Source organism: Elephas maximus, chromosome 3 (genome assembly GCF_024166365.1).
Source record: "Elephas maximus indicus isolate mEleMax1 chromosome 3, mEleMax1 primary haplotype, whole genome shotgun sequence".
In the NCBI taxonomy this organism is placed as follows: domain Eukaryota; kingdom Metazoa; phylum Chordata; class Mammalia; order Proboscidea; family Elephantidae; genus Elephas; species Elephas maximus.
Window position 1 is genome coordinate 37,775,682 of NC_064821.1, and position 12,872 is coordinate 37,788,553.

The following is a 12,872-nucleotide window of genomic DNA, read 5'->3' on the forward strand; positions in this document are numbered from 1 at the left end:
GTGGAATGACATCAAGGACTGAAAAGACAGGAAAGAAAGAAAAGACCAAGATGGATGTCAGACAAGACTCTGAAACTTGCTCTTGAGCATCAAGCAGCTAAAGCAAAAGGAAGAATTGATGAAGTAAAAGAACTGAACAGAAGATTTCAAAGGGCCTCTCGAGAAGACAAAGTAAAGCATTATAATGACATTTGCAAAGAGCTGGAGATGGAAAACCAAAAGGGAAGAACACGCTCGGTGTTTCTCAAGCTGAAAGAACTGAAGAAAAAATTCAAGCCTCGAGTTGCAATACTGAAGGATTCCATGGGAAAAATATTAAATGATGCAGGAAGCATCAAAAGAAGATGGAAGGAATACACAGAGTCGTTATACCAAGAAGAATTAGTCGATATTCAACCATTTCAAGAGGTGGCATATGATCAGGAACTGATGGTACTGAAGGAAGAAGTCCAAGCTGCTCTGAAGGCATTGGCAAAAAACAAGGCTCCAGGAATTGATGGAATATCAACTGAGACGTTTCAACAAACAGATGCAGTGCTGGAGGTGCTCACTCATCTATGCCAAGAAATATGGAAGAGAGCTTCCTGGCCAACTGACTGGAAGAGATCCATATTTATGCCTATTCCCAAGAAAGGCGATCCAACAGAATGTGGAAATTATAGAACAATATTGTTAATACCACACTCAAGCAAAATTTTGCTGAAGATCATTCAAAAATGGCTGCAGCAGTATATCGACAGGGAACTGCCAGAAATTCAGGCCGGTTTCAGAAGAGGACATGGAACCAAGGATATCATTGCTGATGTCAGATGGATCCTGGCTGAAAGCAGAGAATACCAGAAGGATGTTTACCTGTGTTTTATTGACTATGCAAAGGCATTCGACTGTGTGGATCATAACAAACTATGGATAACACTGCGAAGAATGGGAATTCCAGAACACTTAATTGTGCTCATAAGGAACCTTTACATAGATCAAGAGGGAGTTGTTCGGACAGAACAAGGGGGTATGATTGGTTTAAAGTCAGGAAAGGTGTGCGTGAGGGTTGTATCTTTCACCATACCTATTCAATCTGTATGCTGAGCAAATAATACAAGAAGCTGGACTATATGAAGAAGAACAGGGCATCAGGATTGGAGGAAGACTCATTAACAACCTGGGTTATGCAGATGACACAACCTTGTTTGCTGAAAGTGAAGAGGGCTTGAAGCACTTACTAATGAAGATCAAAGACTGCAGCCTTCATTATGGATTACACCTCAACATAAAGAAAACAAAAATCCTCACAACTGGGCCAATGAGCACCATCGTGATAAACGAAGAAAAGACTGAAGTTGTCAATGATTTCATTTTACTTGGATCCACAATCAACAGCCATGGAAGCAGGAGTCAAGAAATCAAAAGACGCATTGCATTGGGCAAATCTGCTGCAAAGGACCTCTTCAAAGTGTTGAAGAGCAAAGATGTCACCTTGAAGACCAAGGTGGGCCTGACCCAAGCCATGGTATTTTCAATCACATCATATGATTGAAAGCTGGACAATGAGTAAGAAAGGCCGAAGAAGAGTTGACGCCTTTGAATTGTGGTGTTGGCGAAGAATATTGAATATACCATGGACTGCCAAAAGAACGAACAAATCTGTCTTGGAAGAAGTGCAGCCAGAATGCTCCTTAGAGGCAAGGATGGCGAGACTGTGTCTTACATACTTTGGACATGTTGTCAGGAGAGATGAGTCCTTGGAGAAGGACATCATGCTTGGCAGAGTACAGGGTCAGCAGAAAAGAGGAAGGCCCTCAACAAGGTGGATTGACACAGTGGCTGCAACAATGAGCTCAAGCATAACAAGGATTTTAAGGATGGCGCAGGACCAGGCAGTGTTTCTTTCTGTTGTGCATAGGGTCGCTATGAGTTGGAACCGACTCTATGGCACCTAACAACAACAACAACATGAGAATAAGGTATATGGAACCTGTGATGGTTGGGGTTATGTGTCAACTTGGTTAGGCCATTTTCTTAGGCTGGGTTCTCTAGAGAAAGAAAACCAGTAAAGCATATAAATATATATAAAGAAAGATTTATGTCCAGGAAATGGCGCAAGCAGTTGTAGAGGCTGGTGTGTTGTAGAGGCTGGTCTGTCGTAAGACCGTGGGTCAGGATAGAGGCATATCCTCTTTCATGTAGCCACAGGTGCCATCGAATGCAAGATCAGCTGGTCAGAGAGCAAGGCTATTGTTTACAGTCTTCAAAGATTGAAGAATCCCAAGATCTGCAAGCAAAACTGCAGGTAAGCTGTTAGCTCAAGTCCCAAGAACCAGAGATCAGATGAACAGAGCCAGCTGCAGCACCCAGAGCAAGCAAAATCTCAGGCGTCTTGCCAAAAAGTCCACTTCTACATTCAATGCAGGCCACACCCCCAAGGAAACTCCCTTTCAACTGATTGGCTACTCACAACAGATGCCATCATGGAGGTGATCACATTATATCAAATCTCATCATGAAAGTGATCACATCATCATATGACCACCAAGCTACATCATAACTGCCAAACCACTGAGAATCATGGTCCAGCCAAGTTGAGACACAACCTTAATGATCACAGCCAAGATTCCCAGTATTATATGGTTGTCTTCCATTTTATGTGCTGTGGACCCTGACCTCTACTGTCGATGAGGCAGGACTGGTGTACGGGGTGTCTTGGGTCACAGCCTTGCAGGAGGGCATGACTCAAGTCCCGTCCTTAGTAAAGTTACGCCCTTCCCTGGGGCGTGGCCTGCATCTAAGATATGTATGTGTTCTGGCCAGGCTCTCTTTCTCTCTGCATCTGGTTCTTACGTCTGGTTCATGATAGCTTGACCTTTGGTTCTTGGGACTCAAGCCAGAGGTCTGCTGTCGGACCTGCAGATTCTGGGATACCCCAGCCTCCATCGGTTGCCCAGATTCGCCAACTTCCGCAGGCTTGTGAGCCAGCAGCCTGTGGTCTGAACTGCCGGTTTGGGTTCGTCAGCCCCTGCAGCCACGTGGGTTGGGAGAAGCCATATGCCTGACCCACAGATTTGGAACTTGTCAGCCTCGGCAACCGCATGAGCCATTTCCTTTACACAGTTTATAAGACGTTGCAGTGAATTAGGGAACCCAGATGGGAGGGAGAGAACTGAGAGGACAGGGAGTAGTTGATGTTAGAGATGATGGCGTGGTATGGCAATTAGGAAAAGTTGAATATTTGGGACATCTTCAACTTCTGCCTCATAGGAACCAGCTTTGTGCTGATCCTTGTAAAAGAAATTATTCGTTTAATGTAGAAATCGTTGAATTGGTGTCTGTTTTGCTGCGTATATTCTCAACAACAAAATAAATAAAATTAAAATTAAAAATGTTCATATGAGACCATATGGCCAACTGATACTGTAAAGAATATGTAAGAAGTTTGGGGGTGGGATGGGGGGAGTAAGACTAAGTTAATAGGAATGGAACAACTAGAATGGAAATAATGAAAATCTTGACACAAACTGAAGAATGTCACCCACATCACTGAACATTATGTGTAGAAATTGTTGAATGGGAGCCTGTTTTCCTGCATATACTTTCACCAAAAATAAAGTAAAATATTATTTTTTTAAAAAAACAACAGATGGTGTACACTATTTGGCCTGCCTGCCATAGTTTGCTGACCCCTGGTCTAAGGTATCAGCATGCTAGAACAGTTTGGGACCTGGGAGACTGTGTGTTCCTGGGGAAGGAAAGGGCACTTGTGTTTTTAGCATGAATTAGTTAGAATAGTTTCAGGTACAAGAAACAAACCCCCTGAAGTCTCAGAGAAGAAACTAGTCCACAGGGAGAATAGCCTACACAAGCCACAGCTTCATCTACCCTGAGACCAGAACTAGATGGTGCCCGGCTACCACTACCAACTGTTCTGATCAGGGCCACAGTAGGTGGACCTGGGAGAAAAACACAGAACAAAACTCAAATTCTTAAAAAGTCCAGACTTGGGCAATGGGATAGAAAATGATACTGGTGAAGAATGAGCTTCTTGGATCAAGTAGACACATGAGACTCTGTTGGCATCTCCTGTCTGGAGGGGAGATGAGAGGGCAGAGGGGGGTCAGAAGCTGGCTGAATGGACAGGAAAAGAGAGAGTGGAGGGAAGGAGTGTGCTGTCTCATTAGGGAGAGAGCAATTAGGAGTATATAGCAAGGTGTATATAAATTTTTGTATGAGAGACTGACTTGATTTGTAAACTTCCACTTAAAGCACACTAAAATAAATAAATAAATAAAGTCCAGGCTTACTGGACCAGTTGAGACTGGAGGACTCCCTGAGGCTATTTTAAGATACTCTTTAAACCTTGAACTGAAAATATCCCCTGAGGTCACCTTTTATCGAAATAACAGATTAGCACACAAAATAAAAGATATTACCCATGAGTACAGGGCTCCATTAAAAAACCATCTATATGAGACCAAAAGGTCAATAATTACTGTAAAGCAAAGATGAGAAGACAAGGAGGGCAGAGAAACTAGAGTACTGGAAATGGAACAACCAAACTGCAATTAATGAGAATGTTGACACATCGTGGAAAATGTAACTAATGTCACTGAACACCTTGTATAGAAATTGTCAGATGGAAACCTAATTTGCTGTGGAAACTTACACTGAAAACACAAGAAAATATTTAAAAAGAAGAAGAAAGAAACGAACCCATTGTCTTTTGAGCAAATGAAGCAAAAAAGGGAATTTATTGGCTTGCTTGTCTTAAGTCTAGGAAGGTCTGACTTCAGGGATAGCTGGATCCAGAGCCGCACGTCATGCCTCTCTTCATCTCTCTACTCTGTTTTTTTTTTTTTTCCTGTAGGGGCTCACTCCCATTCAGGCATCAGGCAGCTCTCAGCAGAAAGGGAGCTAGCTCTCTTTCTCTGAAGTTACTGACTAAAGTCTCAGGGTTGGTTTTCATTGGCCTAACTGGGCCATGTGCCTTTCCCTCAACCAATGGGTGGGCAGGGACGTTCTACATGTCACACCCTAGTTAGGTGCTGAGCTTGGATTCCTGGAAGTGGTTGGGGCAGGTCAGTCATCTCCCACAAAATGCATTTTGTAGCCACTGTGCCCAGTGGACAGATGGGGAGACTAAGGCTCTGGAAAGTCCAGGGTTAGGGGCAGAGGCTGGATTTTAACCAGGCCCCTCTGGCCCCAGGAGTGGCTCTGCCAGAAGCATTGTGCTCCCTGGATCCCTCAGAGCTTGTCTTTGGGGTTGGCTGCCCCAAATCTGCCTGTGGTGGAGGTTGGGCAGTTTGAGGGCCTTCCTGACCCTCCAGATCCTTCAGTCTCTGTAGCCCCCTGGGAAGGGCCCCTTCTGCCTGCCCCTGCCCACCTGACACCAGCCCTTCCTGGCCCCCACCTTTGCACCTGACCCTGACCCCTTCTTCCCCTTCAACCCCCAACCCTAATCCTGGCCCCCACCCAGGCTCTATATTTCTCTGTTCCTGGTTTCTCTGTCTCTTTGTGTGCAGCTATCTGTCTCTCTCTCCATCTGTCTATATCTCTCTGTGTTTCTCTCTGTCTCTCTCTCTCTTATCTCTCTCTGCTTGTCTCTCTCTCTGTCTCTTTCTCTCTCTCTCCCTCACTCTCTATCTCATCTCTCTCTATACCAATCTCTTTCCATCTCTGTGTGTTTCTCTCTGTCTTCCTTTCTCTCCCCATGTCTCTCTCTCTCCCCTCTCTCCTCTCCTTTTCCCTCCCTCCTCCCCCCACCCTTCGGCAGCTGTCTGGACCAGCCCCTGCCACCCTTGCTGGAGCAAGCACTAAAAATATCCCCGGCTGCTGCTGCGGAAGCACCTGGGGACCGGGGAGCAGGCGGCAGGAGCAGCCAAGCGACCTTGGCTGAGCACCCACCCTCTGCTCCCCAGCCGCCCCTCCCCATACTCACCCAGAGCTGCACCTGCCTGGATTGCTTCTCCCTCTCCAGGCATCCCACAGTCAGCAGACACCAGGAGACAACTATCCAGTGGCCAGTGCGACAGGGAGGCCCCAGGATGCAGAAGACCAGAAGAGGTTCTGGCGCCAACAGAGGATCCTGAGAGAAGGGGACGTCTTGGTTCAGGGACTGGCTGAGGCAGAGAGCTGGTGTGTGGGAAGAAGGATGGACGCTGGTGGGGGAGGAGGGGTCAGATGGGGCCAGGAGGAGTTCAGACCTCCTGAGGGGCTGAGGAGCCATGGGTACAAGCAGGGCAGGGAGGAGGCTGGGCTTTGTTCGTGGAGCGGGGAAGGCTCGCAGTGGGAGCAGGAAGGACACAGTGACCCTGTTGGAGGTCTTTCTGTGGGAGGCAGTGATGCAGGTGGGCAGGCAGGGTGACTTGTCCCCAGGAAGGGTCATGCAGGGGCTCATTTTCCAAGACCCACCTGCCGTAGTAGCATCCCACACACAGTAGGGACCTGCACACAATAGGTGCCCACACTCACCAGCTCACAGTAGGTGACTACACACAGTAGGTGCCCCCATACAGGAGGAGCCTATACAGCTTGCACACGAGTAGGGTCCTGCAAGAAGTAGGTGCTCACACCTACCCACACACAGTAGGTACCCACACAAAGTAGGTGCCCTCACACGGTGGGTTTCTCACACAGTAGGTGCCTGCACATATTAAGCACCAATACCCCCCTGAGCATAGAGTCTTGCACACAGTAGGTACTCAGTGGGTGCCTGCACACAGTAGGGTCCTGTATACACAGTAAATGTCCACACAGAGTAGGGTCCCATACACAGTAGAGTCCTGCACACAATAGTGTCCTTCACACAGTTGGTGTTCAGGAAGTGGTGTTGGTGTCCCAGCTTGGCACCACTTGCTGGGCAACCTTGTAAACTTCACTTAACCTTTCTGGGCTTTTCCCCTCAACCTCAGAAATAAGAAATTGGCCTGAACTTCTTGGGGCCTCAGGCTGTATTGGGGTGGAGGACTGGCTCCGAGTTTCCTGCCTACCTGCTCACCCCAAAGCACTGCAGACAGGCCTGACCTTCACCCTGTCCTCTCTGCCCTCCAGGACATTCACAGCAGGACCTGAGGCCAGGGCAAGTGAAAGCCAGGAAAGAGTTTTGGCACCAGCTCCACTGGGTTTGAGTCCTGTCTCTGACGTGTCTTATGTGACCCCACACCCACCTCCACCTCAAATCCTAGCTGACGTGGCAAGTGTGGATGACGCTGAGACCTCCAAGGAGCTCCCAGTGGAACTGGGGAGTGATGGAAGAGCCCAACATTCCAGCTGCAGGATCATGGCTCCCCTGGAAGGAGGGACGGATGGGGACTCAGGGAGCTCTGGGAAGCCAGAGGAGGGCTTCTTGATGGAGAAGGCCATGTAGGAACCGTAGGAACTGAGACCCACAGGCAGGGAAGTTAGCAGACAGATGCAGGGCTGGAGGAGAGTACTGAGGGGAGGGGTGCAACAAAGCCCTGGAGTGGGACAGGAGGGGGATGCAGAGAGATGAGAGCAGGGACACGGGCAGGGGTTTGAGGTTTTATTAATGGTGCTAGGGAATCATGGCAGGTTTGGAACCAGGGAGAGAAGTGATCTGTTTTCTGGTTAAAACCCCCACTGTGAGTACAATTTTGAAACCACTGCAGGGTCACCATGAGTCAGAATCGAATCAATGGCAAGAGGTTTGGTTGTTTGGTTTGGTATGAGATTCTGGAACTGAACAATTAAGTCAATGGGGGGTGGAAGGCAGGAGCCCAGTTACTCATTGTTGGAGTGGGAGGTGCAGATAAGCAAAGGGAGGAGACTAGAAGGATCCCTGTGGTAATAGATTGGAGTGGGAGACATCAGTGCAAACTCATGTTTAGCTTACTATAGATACGAATAGTTACATATAGAAATATTTATAGATATGCGCTGTTAGTTTGTGTTAAGTGGGTTCCCTGACTGATGGCAACCCCATGTGTGCAGAGTAGAAAGATGCTCCATAGAGTTTTCAAGGCTGTGACCTTTCGCAAGTAGATCATCAGGGCTCCCTCCAAAGTGCCTCTGGATGGCTTTGAACTGCCGACTTTGAGGCTAAGTTGAGCGCTTAACTGTTTGTGCCACCCAGGATCTCCTATAGGTAACGTGTCTATATGTATAATACATAATAATGTATACATATAAATACATATACATAATTATATATACATTCATTTACGTACATTGTGATCTGCTGCTAACCTAAAAGTTTAGGGAGTTCGAATCCATCCGGTGGCTCCACAGAAGAGGCCTGGCGATCTGCTTTCGTAAAGATTACAACCAAGAAAACCCTATGGAGTAGTTCTATCCTGTAATGCATGGGTTTGCTATGGTTGGAATTCACTCAATGGCAATAGGTATAGTATATATACACAGCTTAGTCCACACACATGTATATTCAGCTGAGAGAGGCTGGAAGAAACCACATCCCAGGAACATCAAGAACACCTAGTTTCCAGATGTTGGTTTCTAATACCATTCACCAATCAAAGGAGAGAAGTCTGATTCTAGGACAGGGCAGGGAATATACGAGATGAGCCTGGAGCATCTTGTAGTGCCAGAAAGTAAGGACATACTAAAACAAAATGATAACAACAAACACACACACACACACACACACACACAATGGGGGTATGCCCAACGGACACAGGAGCCAACTGAAAGGGCTCCGAATGGCCAAAGCTGAAGCAATTTAAGCAAGAAGATAAAGTAGCACTGGCTTATAACCGAAAGTATAAAATAAATATCCACGAGTTCAGACTGATATGAATGACTGAACAAATTAACAAATGAGTATGAATGATTCAACACTTAAATAAATGGGGGAGGAGAGACAAGTCTCCCCCATCGAAGAATTCCAAATGATTTATGTAGCTATTCTGCTTTCAAGGAAGGGGAGAGCATAACTCCCACCCTTTAAGTCTGGGCTGTGCATAGTGACTTGCTTCCAAAGAGCACGGTATGAAAAGGGGAAACAAAGAATCACTTTACAGTGGAGACACCTGACAAACACACCTTGGCCAGGTGAGCAGGGTCAACATCATCAGTGATAAGTCCTATTGATAGTATGTACCCTGGATTTAGTTACCCTGGATATGATGGGATGAGAGCACCTCACCTCCATGGTCTTCCTCCCAAAACTCATCGCCCCAGTCCAACCATGAGAAAAATGTCAGACAAACCCCAATTGAGGGACATCCTACAAAACACCTGACCAGCACCCCTTAAAACCATCAAAGTCTCAAAAACAAGGAGAGTGAGAAACTGTCGCAGCCCAGTGGAGCCTGAGGAGACGTGACAGCTCAATGTCATGGGGGTCCTGGATGGGATCTGGGGACGGAAAAAGGATTTTAGGGGAAAATTAAGGAACCATGAATAAAGTATGGGTTTTGGTAAATAACAGTGTGTCAATGCTGGTTCATTCATTGTGACAAACATACCAGACTAATGTAAGACATTAAATAACAGAGGAAACTGAGTGTGGGTATATGGGAACTCTACGCACTGTTATTACAATCAGTCTGTAAATCTAAAACTCCTCTAAATTAAAAAGTTTTCTTAAAGGGTAATGTAGTTGCCTGTAAGAATTAAAAGCAGGGACACAGATACTTGTACACCAATATTCATTGCAGTACTTTTCACAATAGCTGAAAGGTGGGCACAACCCAAGTGTCCATCAACAGATGATGGATAAACACAATGTGATCCATCCATACAGTGGAATACTACACAGCCATAAAGAGAAATGAAGTCCTGATGCATGCTACAACATGAATACACCTTAAAAACATTACGCAAAGTGTACTAAATCAGTCATAAAAGGGTGAGTATTGTATGATACTACTTATATGAAATATCTAGAATAGGTAAGCGTATAGAGATTAAAGATTATTAGTGGTTTCCAGGTTTGGGTGGGACAGAGGAGGAAAGGAAGACACAATGCTTGGGGGGCACTGAGTTTCTGCTGGGGTGTTGAAAAAATTTAGGAACAGATAATAGTGATGGTTGAATACCACGATGAATGTAATTAATGTCACCGAAGAGTACATGTGAAGATTATAGAAAAACCAAATGCTTTGTTACCTATATATTTACCACAATAAAAATAAAAATAATGTAGTTGCCAGGGGAACAGGGATTGCCCAGGACTGGGGGTGGACACTGGGCAGCATCCAAGCTGGAGGTGACCAGGCCTGGACCAGGGCACAGACTGAGAGTGTTCAGAGATGCTGAGCCGGCAGTTCCAAATGCGGATGAGGAAGAGAAGAGAAAAATCTCAGGGACCTCCTGGGCTACCCTTACTGAGCCCAGAGGCTGGTGGAGGAGTAGGCCTGGAGCAGTGAGATCATGGCGTGTTCTGTCTTTGAGTTGACTGTTGAATGGAGAGCCGCCAGGCACTGGATAAATCTCACTTCATGAGGATCAGGCAAGGGGCACTGGAGTCCCTCTTTTGGGTGCCTGCGGCCTGATAGCATCAGTAGGGATGGTACCCCTGGCCCTGCGGTTAGATCTCCAGATTCCCTGCAGCTGTCTCCGAGACTCGCTGTGCAACCTTGGGACAAATCCTTGCCCTCTCTGAGCCTTAGTTTCCCCGTCTGCATAATGAGGATTAATAACGTCCTACTCTCAGGGTACTCATAGTCATTGGGAGTATCAAGTGTGTCCTGCACAGTGTCTGGCCCACAGTGAACGATCAATAACTGCTTGTCATCCCTTTCCCCTGGGTTTCAGGTGGCAGGAGAGGTGCCTGTCTCTTTAAAATATGCAAATAACTTAAGGGGCAATAAAAGTGGAGCCGCCTCTCGGGCTCAGCCAATCAGCATGCTGGGCTGGCGGAGCCGGCCGCCCAAACGGCCCAATCGCGGGCTGCTCGGCCCCCGAGCCCGCCCCTGCCTCCCGGCGACATCAAAGGGGCAAGGACTTTTTAGGCCACGCCCCGTGGGCGGGGCCAGCCGGCGGCCGCGCTGCAGCCAAGGAGGGAGGGGCGGGGCGGGCTCGGGTGTCAGCTACTGAGCCGCAGGTGGCGGCGGGCGCGGGCTCGGCGGAGCTCCGAGGTGAGTGCTTCCCCGGGACCCCCATCCAGGCAGATACCCTCACGCGCCTGCACTGGGCAATCCCAGTGGGCGAAGATGCAGCAGCGGAGGAGCAGGGGACAGCGAGCAGGGTGGGGGGCTGGCAGGGGGCGCCCCGGCCTCCTCCCGACTGCGGCTGTGGATCTGCAGGCGGAGGTGGAGACCCTTCCCAAGCCCCCAGTCCCCTGGCCTAGACACGTGGCGTGCAGGAGGGAGGCTGCAATGCGAAACCCCTCCCCAAATCCTTTATTCTAAGCCTCGATCGGGGTCCAGGTTTAGGGGCTACTAAGATGGGGACACTAGCCCCCTCCCCCTAGGGAGACCCAGGTGAGGACACCCATCAGTTTCCCTCTTCCAAGCTCTGACCTGCAGGCCTAAGCGGACAAGATGTGGGACCCCTTCTCGTTTTATCCAATGTGAACCCCAATCGAGGCCTCGTGGGCCCGAGGAGCTGGGGACCCCCGACCTCTCCCTAGACGGTCCCGCCCCAGCCCCCACCACTAGACGAGGACATTTAACTGCCATCCCAACCTCAAGCTTGGGATTCTGGGGAGGTGGTCCCCTGCCTGGCAGGGACTGATCCGTTCAGGCCTGGTGTGTAGACTTGGAGATGTCTCTGCCTCAGTGGTGGGGTGGGGGGTGGGGTGGGAGAGGGCGCCAGCATCTGTTCTCGGGGGGATTAAAATAAATCGAGGTAAATTAGGCTCTTGCCGGAGGCGGCGGGGTGTGGGGTGTGGAGGAGAGCTGGGGGGTGGGCAGCCCCTCCATCTGCCTCGAATCCCATGCCAGGAGTCGCCCGAGCCGCAGCAGGGACCAGGAGGCGGCTTCGAACGGTCCTGCCTCACTGGTGACCTTGGACAGGTGACAGGACCTCTCTGAGCCTCAGTTTCTTCTTGAAAATTAGGGGTGGGGCTTCAGACCTTGCCTTCTACAGATTTCAAACTTCCCAACCCCACCTTTTGCAAGGTTGTGACTTCACTTTTTTGTTTAAGATGTGGGTGATTTGGGGGCAGAGAGCAATGGGTTTGGAGACCCCCTGTCCTGTGCCTGCTGGCCTTGGAACCTCAGTTTACTGCTCTCCAAAATGATTTGATAGTCGCACCCAGACATTGCTGGAAGGGTCCAGAGAGAACAGGGGCAAAGGGAGGGGGTGCCCTTCCAGACAGTAAAACACAGAACAAAGCTGCAGTCGTTAAGACGGGGCCCCTCCACCCTGGTCACACTGGCGGGGCCACCTGGGGCACACCCTGACCCACATACCATCACCCACGCCAGAGGTGAGCCTGCTGCCGCTGAGCAGGAGGAGGTGGGAATTGCTGGGCCAGCCCCATCCCCTGTCAATCCAGTCTCCACCTCTGTGGGTGGGCAGAAGGGTGAGCACAGGGTTGGGGTCCAGGTGGTTTTGCCCCCTACACCTCAGTTTGTTTTTCTGTGAATTGGGCTGATTCCCTGTGGAAGATCAGAGGAGTTTATGGGAGGTGGGAAGTATTGTCAATGCAGATCTGATCATTATAATATTAATGACAATATCTGTAGTCATTAGATGAGGTCACAGCTGACAGGGTGGGGGGAGAAAAGCGGGGAGCCACCACAGGGTGTTGCCTGTTGTTTCCCCAGTGCCCAGTAGAGTCAGGTACACAGTTGTCATGCAACTGGTGTTTGTCTGGAGTGTGTGCTCGGACGCTATTCAGCTGGTGGCTAAGTCTCTCTGATACCCGGGACAGGTGCCTCAGTTTCTCCACTGGAATACGGCCAAGGTGAGAAACTGCCTCATGGTGCCATTGTCACAGTCAAGCCAGGTTGTGTACACGG